Below are 14916 nucleotides of genomic sequence, written 5' to 3' on the forward strand. Positions count from 1 at the left end.
CTTTTCCAGAATTTTTTAAAGTTTTTTTTTTTGTACCATGGATCATACTTGGGACCTTGCACTTGCGAGGCAGGCAGCAGAACCACTGAGCTAAATCACTGGCCCTAAAAGTTTTTATTTTGAGACAGGGTCTCACTAAGTCACTAAATTGCTCAGGCTGGGCTGGAATTTGAGATCCTTCCACTGAAGCCTCCCAGAGTGCGGGAATTATAGGTGTGCACCACCACGTCAAGCTATAACCATTTAAAAATTATAAACAAAAATTGTATATACTTAAGGTGTATACAATGCTGTATCTTGATGTATATATACATAGTGAAATGATTACTGTAGATTATTGAGGTCAAGCAAATGTGTCATATATATTGCCTTGTTTAATTATTTTATTTTATTTTTTTGATGGGAAGACTTAAAATGTACTTTCTTAGCAAACTGCCAGTACAGACATTCCTCTTTTTTTTCATTGAGTTTATTGGTACTTTTTAGGTATACAGTACAGTTACTTTCATCATTGGGATCTTGGACCTTTACATGACAGATCTTGGTTCTCATTTTTTCCCCTCACCCCTGCCTTCCCTTCACCTCCCCACCCTCCTCTATTTACAAAGACTTTGTTTCCATTTTTTTCCATTTCTCGTATTTTTTCTTTCCCCTTATTTCCTCTCCCCTACTCTTCCCACTTCCCCTACACCTTTAGCCCTTTTCTTCCAGTTGAGACATTCCTCATTCAACAACCAAGTTCCGTTCATGTGACTAGGTTGTTAAATGAGTTGGTCTCTAGATGAGAAATTATATGTAATATGTACAATATTCAGAACAAAGAAATAGTCAAAGGAAACTCCAATTCGATGAGTTTGTCTTTATTTGTATCTCTTACATATAGTACTGTAATATATAGCAGAATATAAAACCACAGTACTGTACTATACAGTATAATCAGCAAATATACAGTACTATATAAACAAGGTATACTGTATTTAAAAAGATGTTGAGGCTCTATAAACAAGAAGTATAGAACTGTACAAAAAAAAGATGTGTTGTAAGTCTGAACAGCACATCCCAGTTGTATGTCCAAACAGTCGTTAAACAGATAGGTTGTTAAACAAGGAATTTCTGTATACAATACAGTATTAACAGTGGTATTCCTGATGTGCCTTATATTTTTTTTATATAACTGCAACTTTGTACCCTGTCACTAACATGTCTCCATTTTCTCCTGGCAATCTGCAAGGACAATTTTATTTCTTTTTTAAAAATTGAGATACAATTCACATATCATAAAATCAATCCATCCAAATTAGAAGTGTTCAGTATGGTCATGCCCAGTCAGGACTCATGCATGAATTGACCTTGCTTTCCTGAATATCATAGCCAGTGGTTAGTGCCATGGTGGACCAGGGCCTGTGGGAGCCTTATATCCCTAAGGGAACATTTACAGGCATCACAGGATGCAGGCTCATTCCCAGTTAGGCCAAGATTGGTGCTTTTATTTATTTATTGAAGCCACAAAATCAACACTTCCTGGACAGCAGGGTAGAAGAGTTAAATCACAGCTGGAATTGTGCAGAAGATGTCACGTTTATCAGGGTAACCTCCTCGTTAAGTTTATTTCAGATGCTGCTGTTTGTATCCCAGGAGAGCAAAACCAATTCTTGCCTTCCCCAGAGCCTAATTGTAATCTTTGAAAGGCAGTGGGCCCTGGCAGTTGTCAGCCAATGCCTCCTATCCCCTGTTGTTACTGGAAATGGATGGTCAAGATGGAAGCCATGAATTCTATTTTTTTGCTCCAATTTTTTGCATTTCTTCCTAGCATCTCCACCAGGGGCAAAGCCAACCCTGAGGATATATTTGCAGTCATTGCCCACCTACATCCTACAGCAGCCTCCCCTGTGAGCTCTTCTTTCCACCAGCACCTTGCCTGGGGATTTGCTGTCCTGGCCAGGGTGCTTTGGGACTCTGGTTGGATATTGTATAGGTCCTCACAGTGAGGATTGTCAGCAGCATCAGGCATACTCTGCAGCTTGTTAGACATCACCAAAATCAGGAACACTGAGAAAGGCCCAGGCAGTTGAAGATGAAAGTGCTATATGTAACGAGATGGCTCTGAAAACTGGTGCCAAACCAACAAAAGAAATAAAACCTCCCAGGCATGGCCTCAAATGCTCACAAGTTGTATCATTTTCGTGTAGCCCAGAAATGAATGAGACCCTTTTCTACCTGTGTTTTTTTGTTTTGTCATTTTATAATCTTTCTTCAAAATCTTTTTATTGTTAATCTCATTACAAATGGATTAAATTAAGAAAAAATAATAGTAGTAGAGAGAGTGAAAAGAAGGGAAACTTTTTAAACCTTCCTTTTTGTTATGCCTGTTGATCCAGAGTTAAACTAATTCAAAGACAAGTGACATTAAATATATCCCATTTCAGGGTAGCATTTTTAAATGCTGGGACTTAAAGAGTTTATGATCCCTAGCCATGGTACAATTTAAATATTTTGTCCAGATAACCACTGTAAAATAAAAACCAAATCAAGGTTGAGGTAAAGAGAGACTTTATTCAAAGGATTGGTGTAGTGGGGAAGGGAACTTTGTAATAGGGAGAACCTCCAGACCATTGGGCATTCCTAAGGTCAAGCAGAAAAGGATTTTCTTTCTTAAGGAGAGACTGAGTAGGAAATGTCTGTTCTTGGGACCAGCCAGTTCGCCTGAGGAGGTCATTCAAAGGGGTTGGGCATTTTGACACTGTTAGCAGGTAGTTTGTCCCACTTAGTCAGTGGCTACAAGCACTTCAGCTAATCATGAATGTCAATGAGTGAAAAGTGGAGAATCTCTCTGTAGCCTTGTGTAGGTAAACAAAGGACTTATTCACAAGTCTTCTCAAAGTCATGTGGTTTAAAAGGGTGACTTTTGCCTGTAAGTCCTTTCCCTGAATGCAAAAGGGTGGGAGGATTTTAAACCTTTTGCTGTTTTCTAACCAGCATGTATCATTGTCAGTACATATTATTTTTTTTTTTATTGAGTTTATTGGTACATTTAGGGATACAGTACAGTTACATTCATTGTTGGGATCATGTACCTTTACATGGCAAGTCTTGATTCTCATTTTTTTCCCCTTACCTCTGCCCTCCCTTCACCCCCTCCTCCCCTCCCCATCTACAAACACTGTATTTTCATCTTTTCATTCTCTCACATTTTTTTCTTTTCCCTTTTTGTTCTTCCCCTACGTATCACACCTTCCCTACACCTTTAGCTCCTTTCCTCCCATTTCTAAATGTCAGTAATCTTATTAGAATCTTATGCATTGTTGCAGAATATTCACACCAGGGAAACTATTTGGTATTTACACATGTGGGACTTATTTATTTCACTTAGGAGTATATCTTCAATATGTATCCATTTTCCTATGAATGAATCTATTCTCTCGCTCTTTATGGCTGAGTAATATTCCATTTTATAGAAAAACCACATCTTCTTTATCCAGTTTCCAACGGATGGGCAAATAGGTTGTTTCCAAGATTTAGCTATTACAAACTGTGCCGCTATAAACATGGGTGCACATACTTCTCTGTGATATGATTCTTTTAGTTCTCTTGGAAAGATACCCAACAGAGGGATGGCTGGGTCAAATGGAACCTCCAGTCCAAGCTCTTTGAGGTATCTCCATATTGATTTCCATAGTGGTTGCACTAGTCTGCACTCCCACCAACAATGGAGGAGGGTTCCTTTCTCCCCACAACCCCGCCAACATTTGTTATTGTGTGATTTCTTGATAGCAGCCATTCTTTGTGGGGTGAGGTGGAATCTCAGTGTTGTTTTCATCTGCATCTCTCGAATGACCAGTGATGTGGAACATTTTTTCATATATTTTCTTGCTGCTTTCACTTCTTTGTATGAGAAATGTCTGTTCATTTCGGATGCCCATTTTTGGATCGGGTCTTTATATTTGGGGGGACTGATTGTTTTGAGTTCTTTATATATCCTTGATAATAGTCCTTTGTCTGAGGTACAGCTGGTAAAAATTTTTTCCCACATTGTAGATTGTCTCTTAGTTCTGCTAATGGTTTCTTTTGAAGTACAGAAGCTTTTTAGTAAGATGAGATCCCAGTTGTTGATTCTTTCTGCTAGTTCCCGTGCTACTGAGGATTTGTTCATAAAGTCTTTTCCTATACCAATGTCTTCCAGAGTTCTACCTAACTTACTTTCCAGCAAGTTTAATGTTTCTGTTTTAATATTTAGATCTTTAATCCATTTGGATTTTAATTTAGTGCATATTATTGAAACACGTTAAAATACAAACTTCTTTGTGTTTGTCTAATAAAGCAATTCTCTTTACAAAACATGTTTGTTGACTTATTCGGTTAACCTACGTGTCTTGTAATTAAAGAGCTTTTATTTTATTAAGTAAATGCTAAGCAAACATTTCAGAAAGTCATCACCAAACTTAGCATTTAACACATGCAAATACATAACACACATTTTAAAAATACTTTTAGAGTAGAATTGGGTGAACTATTTAAAGCTAGATGCAAAAGCTGCAACTGAAAAAGATACTTCATATTTTTCCATGTCAGTAAATCTGGTATATAAAGTATGTCAAACTGGTGAACAAAGAAATACTAGAAAGTAATGAATTATATACAGCAATGAAAGTACAATGTGTCTGAGAGGATATCCATGAGTTGTCACATTAGCACTTTCTAAAAGAAATAATAATAGATGAAGTACTTTCTTCATGTGGAAAGTTTAAATAAAAAAAACTACTAAGATCAGGGGGATTTGCAGAGATTAGGGAAAATACTTTAATTTTATAATCCCACATTTTGCAGAGCTGTTGGTCTACTGTGGCCATCAGCTCACTATAACTTGCATACAGTAAATCAAATCCCTCTAATATCATCTTGGGCTCAGGCCATACAGTTTTATAGTTTGGCAGTTATTCTTTATCATTGTTTCCTACATTATGAGGTCTTAAACAAACTGATGGTACAAAATGAAAATTCCCCACTGAGGATTTGTTCCTGACCTTTTTGGTATCTTGGGTGGCTTTTAAGCAGAATAGGGAAGTCTTAAACCCAGGAAAGACTCCAAGACCTCTCAAGAAATGGTAAGACTAGTTATCTTAGTTTGCTTGCGCTGTTTTAACCAAGTGAGTGGCTTATAAACAACAGACATTGACTGTTTGGAGTCCTGAATCCTGAAAGTGCAAGGTTAAGGCATGGCAGGTGTAGTTTAAGGACCCATTTCTTGATTCACAGATGCCAGCTTTTCCTGCTATCCCATACGGTGAAAGGGGCAAATCAGCTTGCTTAGGCCTGTTTTATAAGGATCCAATCATGAGGGTTAATCACTTTCAGGAGGGCTTAACCCTCATGACTGAACCACCTCCTAAAAAGGCCTCATTTCACAATACCTCTACCTTGAAGGTGAAGGTTTCTATACGTGAACTTGGGGAGGTCACAGACATTCAGCCCATAGTATAGGAAACTATTAGGAATTGTCGAGGCACTCTCTGGCAGTTGATGAATGTTATTTCGTTTAAGGCGAGAATCAATCTTTTCATTACACTATGGGAAACTTCTAAAATGCACTCTTGTGGGTGGAGATTTCTGAAGGGTGAGAAAGAGGCATAGGAAGGGCTGGTCTTTCCAACTTCTCTCAGCTCTGGCTCCCAGTGACTTCACTTTTTAGGCTTATCTTTGCCAAGTTGCAGCATCAATTCTGACACAGGCAGACATTCAGAACACCATCTAGAGAACAAGCTCTAGGATTTTCACTGCCTGCCATGTGCTTGATTTCTGTTGTATTCATCAAGACGATGTCCATCTCTCCACAAGATAGGTCTGGGTGCTCCCTTCTGTCTAGTCTCCTTTGTAGCGCTCCATTTTCTTAACTGGTGCTGAGTTGGAAGCTACCTTGACTCTCTAGCTCTTCTTTTCCAAATGCTGGTATTATGATAAATTCAATTAAAGATGTTTGTGAAATCTGGAGAATAGACACTTCTGTAGAGAGCACTAGCTACTCAAATGTAATATAAAGCCAGACCTAAAGACCCTGAATGTGGTAACAGAGGAGCTCACATTTGCTGTCAGGATAGGTTTACCCTTAGTGGGATTCCAGGTGTTATAATCCCATGATAAATGTATGCACTTGTAAAATTAGACTCTAGTGCCACCTAACCTTTTATTCCTTGTGGGCAGTTCTTCTCATCAATAGGTTTTTCTTAGCTTAGAAAACTCTTTCTGTACTATTTAAAATAGCATTTTTGTTCTTTCTCTTCCTTATCCTTGGCCTTTCAGAAAATAAACTTAGAAAGATTTAAGAGCATTAGAATATTTTTCCATGTTAAAGTTAGAACTGAAATAGAGTTTCACAGAGGGAGGCAGGCTGGCTACTAACATATGTTGCAGGATGTAGTTCACAGGTTTTTAGTGTCAGAAATTAGAATTGTGTGATGCTCTGAGTTAACCAGCCTTGAACATGCAGAGACTAACTCTATTCACATGAGGCTGGTTTATAATCCCAGTAACATGTACTTGTTTACATTGACAAATGTGATTTTCAAGAAGATTAGAATACTTGTTTTAGCTGTGTAGCACGTTTTCTCCCTTCCAGAAAAGGCGTGGGTTTTGGTGAGCCATGGGAAATAGGACAGGACAGAGTAGATGAGCTCACTGGTTGTTGTCATCTCCCTGTCAATCCCTTGCATAGTCACAACTTCCTGGGTAGAACTTGTTAAAAGGTAACCTTTAACAAAAGATAAGGTCATGACTCTTATACAAATATAAAATGAGTGTGCAAACTATTTTATGTAACTCATTAATCAAGGGAAGGACGCAGCAAGGTGCTACAGCCAGTTCAACGTAGTTAATGTGCCTCTGATTTATATGAGGAAAAGAATGTTGAAATAAACTTACAAGAGGATATAAACTGGCTTTTTCCCTCAGGTTTGTGGTTGGAGTCAACAGAACTGCTGCCAGACAGATTTTATTTGCATGTCTATAATCAAAATTTATTTATACTGTTATCAGTTACCACAACTTAGAGAGTTGTAAAATAGCATGAAGAGAAAAAGGATAGCATCACCAAAGGTTGTGTTCTATTCAGTGTATAGTTTTCGCACTCAAGATACCAAGTAGTCTTTTTTGCTTATTCTAACTTTTCTTACAAACTTTCCTGATGTCTTCTTTTGATTGACAGTCATTATCTTGGAGGTCCTTTGTAGAACAGATTGCTCTCAGCCTTCAAAGTTCCCTGAACAACATACTCTAAGGAAATAGTTTTCATTTTTTAAAACAACCTTATGATTAATTAGGATTTATTGAGCTCTTAATATGTTGCTTCCAAAATTTGGTTGACCAGAATCGCCTAGATTTTTAGAAATACAGACTCCCAGGCCCATCTGTGTATTTTTTTTGACCCAGGTACTTGAGTATTGAAGTCTTGAGGCATGTGTTTAACAAATGCATGTTAGGAGTATGTACTTATACTCCAAGTGATAGACAGAAGGGCGTAAAGGGAGGAAATGTCACAGTTGATGGAGAACAAGGATGAATTACATAGAAATATTTGAGATAAAAGTGGTAGGACCTACTGACAAATTGAATATTGTAGGCCATGGTGGAGGAGGAAGAGTTTTCATGAGTTAAAGGTGACTTCCACTTACTGAAGACCTTTAAAAACAATTACAACAAATTTGAAGATCTTGCTTGGGTTTAATCTGCAATTATCAAATTGGGTAAATAGACTTCAGTGTCCTGATGAGCTGAGCAGAGAAGGTTGGCCTTATGGGTGAAAAAGGGCTAAAGAAAGCAGAAGCAGAACAAAAAAGTAGATTGGTCATTTCAAAGTTACTTTCCTTATAAAGGTAAAAATAGAGAAGACTAACTTATGCTGATTTCATCTGGCCTTTTCAGGGATTTGGCCATTATCTATTTCTCTTCTGATTTTTTGGAAGATCAGATAAAAAACTTACTTTGACTTGGTCACAAGGAACTTCATCATGAGTGGCTCCTGTTTGATTTGGTCTGTAGGGTATTGTATTGGATCTTAGTTTAAACTAATGATCTCCTGTAAATTATATTGTAAAAATGACTTGTTGGATGGCGAAAAGGCCTGTTATCTTCTGAATAATATTAAGATCATTAGGACACTCCCATTGCATTAATATACTTTAGCAGAGCATTTTCCTCTACCATCAATCTGAAATTAATTCCATGTTCATCATCAGTTTAGAAAGATGTGTTCTGTGGCAGTACATGGACATTATAGAGGATCGTACTCTGTTTTTAACAAAAGCTACCGTGAAAAAAATGGGATATGTCTGATAATTTTGTCTGGACTCCATTAAGTTACATTGAATAGGCATTTAAAATTCATCACGAAAAAGATAGGAACCCTGCAAAACCCAAAAGTCACAATACTATTTATGTCCTAAAAAGAAATTGGAAAAGAAAAGCCTGAGCTATGCTTCATTGCAGGTTATATTTCTCAAAACTATTTGTATAAGTGAAGCAGACATGCCTTCTTCCCAACATAACTATTTTCTATAAAGAATATAAATGCCCTTAATTGACATGTGCTTTCTCAGAGGGGAAAAAAATCACCTGAGCGAACAGTAATCAATGATGCCAAAGACAGCTCTGTTAGAGATTCGAGTGTTTCAAATGATGGGCATCAGACGATGAATTCAAGAGCCCCTAATCCATCAGTGTTGAAAAGGAACAGCCTGCACAGCAAGCAGCAGGTGTTTTATCCTTTCCAGCAGCTGGAGTATACATCCCAGAATAGGCCCAGCATATTACAGCGCTGATTATTGGAGTGTTGGGGAATAATATGTCAATACTGAGCTGCTTTTTGGTGGAGTGTGTAGGATTTCCTCTGCTTCCCTCTCTATCTTCCCACCAGCTTGCCTTTCCAGCTCCTGTGTGTGTGTTGCCAGCAACCATTTGGATTTTAAAGGCTGGAAAATAAGTCAAGTTCTTTCTCACCTGGGGCTGATAACTGCCAACTGCTGTTTTCTTCTGGGTGTCATCACAGTCAGTCATTGGGAAGGCCATGCACTGCTGCCAAAGGACTGAGAAGCAGCCTGAGACTCAGAGGTACTGATTCATATCGGGGGCTGATATTTTCAAATGGCTGTCAGTTATCTCATTTCCTGGCACATTTTTCTAGAGATTTTTTTGGCTCTGTGTATGTTTCAGAATTTTGATTTCCACATAGATATTTGAAGATCTAACTTTCCTATAATACAAAGATGGGAGTGCCATCTCTTCTTATGGATTTATTTTGTTTTTATTCTCCATTCTAATCCTGCAATTCGCTTGTCATAGAACTGCCTTGTGCATACCACTCAACATGCACTCCTTGATCATAGCATTCCACACAGCATATTGGATTCAGCTGTAAGAATCTGCTGCCTCCTTGGAAGCCACCTTATTCTAATTTATTTTCATATCTCACTACTTAGCACAATGCTAATATATATTTGACTTGGATTTCTTCCTTATTCCCTTAAGGGATGAGTCTAAACTCCTTAGCCTGCTGATCAAAGCCTTATTTATCTTCTCACCTTATTTTCCTTTGATTACCTACTTAGAGCCAGTATGTGGGACAGTATGGACTTATGTGAAGGAATCATAAAGCAACTTTAGTTTTGTATCCTTTATCCTTTAAATCTTCTTTGGAGTTATTTTTCCTCTTGTCCTTTGAGTTTTCTAGCTCCTCTTGGACAGTACAAATTCTTATAGTAACTTCAGATCGCATAATGCAATCTCAATTCAATAACTGAAATGTTTGGTGCCATATTATAGAACTGAACTTGGATCTACTGTAGGCAGTATGTCTGGAGCCAGAGTAGGGTGTGTGACCAGCTTTTCTTCCCTTTTAACTTCTTGAGCTTCTTCCCTCTCAGATTGCTAACCATGACTGCTAATCCCTCCAGAGTGGAATAAGAGAAGAGAAAAGAAGCAAGATAACTTTTCTTTGGCTGGTACTGACAGAGTGGTCAGGGCTCCGTGTCCTCACTTGGCAGGAGTGTAATGTTGATCTTTTCTGTTGTGATCATATTCATCTTTTTCTTGGCTTTTCCCAGCCCCGAGGGATCTGGAAATGCCTCCAGCTCCTCTTTGCTAAGGTCTTTTTGCTCCTTCTAGTGGTCTTCTTGGATAGAATCAGTGGAATGCCATTGCAGCTCACACCCATAAATAGCTGACATCTGGTCTCTGGGAAACTTGGTGACAGACACTAAAAGTGATGCAGATCCACTTCCAATAAGACCCTATACTATGCAGAGCCTTCAAAGAAAGTAGTCAACTCAGCTGTCATCCTTCAGATTTTTTTAGTTTGAGCCAAACACCCAAACTATAGAGGACTCATCTTAATTCTCTCTGAGCACTTCTATTAATGATCTTCCCCCAAGATGTCCCTCCACACTTTATTCCTGAGCAGCCTGGTCCATCAGGAGAAAGAAACAACACCAGGAATTTGAACAGAGTTAATATAAAATATTTAACTTATAGAATAGTTAGCTAAACCAAAACATCGTTAGCTATTAAGACAAAAAGAGAATGCTAGGGAGTAGTGGAGGCAGCCATTGCTGAAAATTACTACTATTTCTGATTTGAAGGGACCAAAGGGAAGAGGTTGGAATAATTATAACTTAGAAATTAAGAGAAGGAACCTCGTGGAGCTGGTGTCTTTGTCCATTCATACTGCCACATTAAAACACCCTAGACAAGCAATGTATAAAACAGTAGAAATGTGCTTCTCAGAGTTCTAGAGGCTGGCAAGACCAAGATGGAGAGTCTGGCAGATTTACTGCCTGGTGAGGGCTAACTCGCTGCTTCACAGATGATATATGAAGTAGGGGCATGGCTGAGCCACAAGCACAAATCCGTGCTGCTGCAGAGATGCCACTCCCGGGAACCACAGCCGACAGCCTGCCCTCAAGAGGGCAAACCTGGAAGGAACGAGTCTCAGTGGCTTCCTTCTACAGACTCTCAGCTTCTCCATGCTACCTCTCATTGAAAGATCCTCTCAGAGATCAGCTAGTGAAAGAGAAACGAAAGACACAGAGTGTCAGCCGCCCAAGAGCCAGAGAGGAAAATATGGAAGGGTTGCTTTACAGCTGAATAACATTAACTTAACTGGCACAGCTGCACTTGGCATGAGGCTGAGCTCATCTCTTGAACAAGCCCTTCCTTTTAATTTTTTTTTCTTTTTTTGTTAGTACATGCTTGTAGTACATAATGTTTACATTCCTTGCAGGGAATTGGTACATGTACATAATGCATCTTAACTCCTTTTTTTTCATCCCCTTTCCCTTCCCTCCCTCCCCTCTCTATTAATATCTTGATTCTCTGTTTTATTTGTACATGTTTGCAGTACATGTTTACATGCCTTGTGAGGAGTTGGTATATGTATATAACACCTCTTAATTCCATTTTTCATCCCCTACCCCCTGTCTCCCTCCCTCCAGTCTCCATCTCTTTATCCTCTTCCCTTTTGAGTAAGGTCTATGTCCGTAATTCCTATTATCTACCTATTCCTTATTTATTTATTTAGAATTTGGATTTCTTATGTAAGAGAGACCATATGATTTTTAAGCTTGTGTATCTGATTTATTTAATTTAACATTATGTCTCAAGGTGCATCCAGTTTCCTATATGTTTTGAATTTATCTTTATGGCATAGTAGTACTACATCGTGCATAAATATCACATTTTCTTTATCCATTCATCTGTTGATTGACATATGGGTTGCTTCCAAGTTTAGCTATTATGAATTGTGTTTCTATAGACATGTGGTATGCATGTGTCACTGTAATATAGGTATCTTTAACTCTTTTAGGAAGACATCTAGAAGAGTAACAGTGGGGCCAAATGGAATTTCTAGTTTTAGTTTTTTGAGGAATCACCATACTGATTTCCATAGTGGTTGCATTAGTTTGCTTCCATCAGCAATGTAGAAGGGTTCATTTTTCCTCCAGCAGCTTCTCCAGCATTTATTATTTGATTTTTGATGATGAGCATTCTTTTTAGACTAAGGTGGAATCTCAGTGTTGTTTTAATTTGCATTTCTCTAATGGCCAGCGATATTGAACATTTCTTAATGTAGTTATTGGCCATTTGTACTTTGTCTTCTGTGAAGTGTCTATTCATTTCACTTGCCCATTTTTTATTGAGTCAACTTTATTTTGGGGTCTAGTTTTTTTTTGGTACCGGCGATTGAACTCAGGTCCTTGTGCTTGTGAGGCAGGCACCGGAACCACTGAGCTAAATTCCCAGCTCCATAATCTTTTTTTTTTTTTTGGTCTAGTTTTTTGAATTCTTTATTTATTCTAGATATTAGTCCTCTGCCTGAGGAATAGCTGGCAAATTTTTCCCCATTCTGCAGATTGCTTTTTTTTTTTACTCTGTTGGTTGCTTCTTTTGCTGTGCAGAAGCTTTTAAATTTGACATAATCCCATTTGTTGATTCTCGGTACTATTTCCTGTGCAAATGGGGTTCTGTTCAGAAAGTCTGTGCCCATGCCTATGACATCAAGAATTTAAACTGTATTTTGTTTTCCAGTAGGTTGTTTCTGTTTTAACATTTAATTATTTGATCTATTTTGATTTTAATTTCATACATGGTGAAAGATAAAGGGTCAAGATTCAATCTTCTGCATGTGTAGAGCCAGTTTTCCCAACACCATTTAGAGGCTATCTTTACTGTAGTGTATGTTTTTGGCCCCCTTTTCAAAGATCAAATAGTAGAATGTGCTTGGAGTTGTTTCTTCATCCTCTGTCCTGTTTCATTGATCCTCATATCTGTTTTTGTTCCAGTACCATGCTGTCTTTTTCATTGCAGTTTTGTAATATTGTGTAACTTCAAGTTCAAGATCGTGATGCCTCATGCTTTGCTCTTTTTACCCAAGATTGGTTTTGCTATTTTGTGTCTCTTCTGGTTCCATATGAATTTTAGGATTGTTTTCTCCAGTTCTGTGAAGCATGCTGTTAGAATTTTGATTGCAATTGTATTAGATCTGTTTATCAGTTTTGGAAGTATGGCCGTTTTGACTATTTTACTTCTGATCGCCCAGGACAGGGAATGTCTTTCTATTTGCTGATGTCCTTTTTGATGTACTGTAGTTTTCATTACAGAGGTCTTTCACTTCCTTAGTTAGGTTAATTCCTAAGTATTTAAATTTTCTTTGTGCTATTGAGAATGTTTTTTTTTCCTTTCTTTTTCAGTGGGTTTATTATTGGTGTATAGAAATGCCCTTGGTTTTTTATGTGTTGATTTTGTATCTTGATACATTACTGATTTGGTTATTAATTCCAAGAGTCTTTTGGTGGAAAGTTTTGGGGTCTTCTATGTAGAAGATCATGTCATCTGCAAATAATAATATTTTAACTTCTTCCTTTCCTGTACATATCCCTTTTCTTTCTTTTTCTTGCATAATTGCTTTTGTAAATGTTTTGAGTACTGTGTTGAACAGGAATGATGATAATGGACATCCTTGCCTTTTTCCTGATTTTAGAGGCAAAACTTTCACTTTTTTCCAATTTAATATAATATTGGTACTAGATTTGTCAAAAGTGGCTTTTACCAGTTTGAGATAAGGTTCTTCTATTCCTCTTTTCTTCAGTTTTTTTTTTTTAATCAGGAAAAGGTGTTGGATTTTGTCAAATGCATTTTCTGCATTTATTGAGATGTTTATATGATTTTGCCCTTTTCTGTTTATGAGGTTTATTACATTTATTGATTTACATATGTCGAGCCATCCTTGCATCACTGGGATGAGGCCCATTTGGTCATGATGTATGATCTGTTTGATGATTTGTTGCATTCTATTTGTATTTACCAATATGTCGTTGAAGATTTTTGCACCTATGTACATTAAAATATTGGTCTATAGTTCTTGTTTTCATTTGGATCTTTGTATGGTTTTGGAGCCAAGGTAATAATAATAGCCTCCCAGAATGACTTTGGCAGTACTCCTTCCCTTTCAATTTCATTAAAAATTGTGAGGAGTATTGGTGTTAGAACTTCCCTGACATTTAGAAATGGGAGGAAAGGAGCTAAAGGTGTAGGGAAGGTGTGATACGTAGGGGAAGAACAAAAAGGGAAAAGAAAAAAATGTGAGAGAATGAAAAGATGAAAATAAAGTGTTTGTAGATGGGGAGGGGAGGAGGGGGTGAAGGGAGGGCAGAGGTAAGGGGAAAAAATGAGAATCAAGACTTGCCATGTAAAGGTACATGATCCCAACAATGAATGTAACTGTACTGTATCCCTAAATGTACCAATAAACTCAATAAAAAAAAAAAAAAAAAAAGAACTTCCCTGAAGTTTGTATAAAATTCAGCAGTGAACCCATCCAGACCTGGCCTTTTCTTAGTTTTTTTTAATTGCTTCAATTTCATTGTCTATTATTGCATTACTGAAGGTTTATAAATTTTCTTGATTCAGTTTTGGTAATTCACATATATCTAGTAATTTATCACTTTCTTCTGAATTCTCTAATTTTTTTGTTGTACAAGTTTGCAAAATAGTTTTTAATAATCTTTTATTTTGGCAGTGTCAATTGTGATTTCACCTTGTTCATATCTATTTACATTGATGATTTAGTTTTTTTCTGTCTCTCTTTCTTTTTTTTTGGTTAGCTTGGGTAAGTGTTTGTACCTTTTATTATTTCAAAGGACTTTATTCTTTGTTTTATTTTTGGTCTCAGTTTCATTTATTTATGCCTTGGGGTTGGATTATTCTTATTTTTCTATGACCTTGAGGTGAATTATTAGGTTATTTATGTGGGCTTTCTCTGTTTTTGTGATGTGGACCTTCACAGCTATAAACTTCTCCCTTAGGATTGTTTTCATTGTTTCCCATAAATTCTGGTGTATTGTACTGGCATTATCGTTCATTCTAGAAACTGTCTTT

General features: G+C 37.4%; 1 protein-coding gene across 2 annotated transcripts in view; it reads left to right on the forward strand.

Moving 5' to 3' along the window:
* The window catches only part of Frmpd4 (FERM and PDZ domain containing 4), an 862356-nt gene that overhangs the window by 89810 nt on the left and 757630 nt on the right, over nt 1-14916 (forward strand). The gene's annotated exons all lie outside the window — the stretch shown is intronic.

This window comes from Fukomys damarensis, unplaced genomic scaffold (genome assembly GCF_012274545.1).
Source record: "Fukomys damarensis isolate Sample0158 unplaced genomic scaffold, DMR_v1.0_HiC HiC_scaffold_39, whole genome shotgun sequence".
NCBI lineage: Eukaryota > Metazoa > Chordata > Mammalia > Rodentia > Bathyergidae > Fukomys > Fukomys damarensis.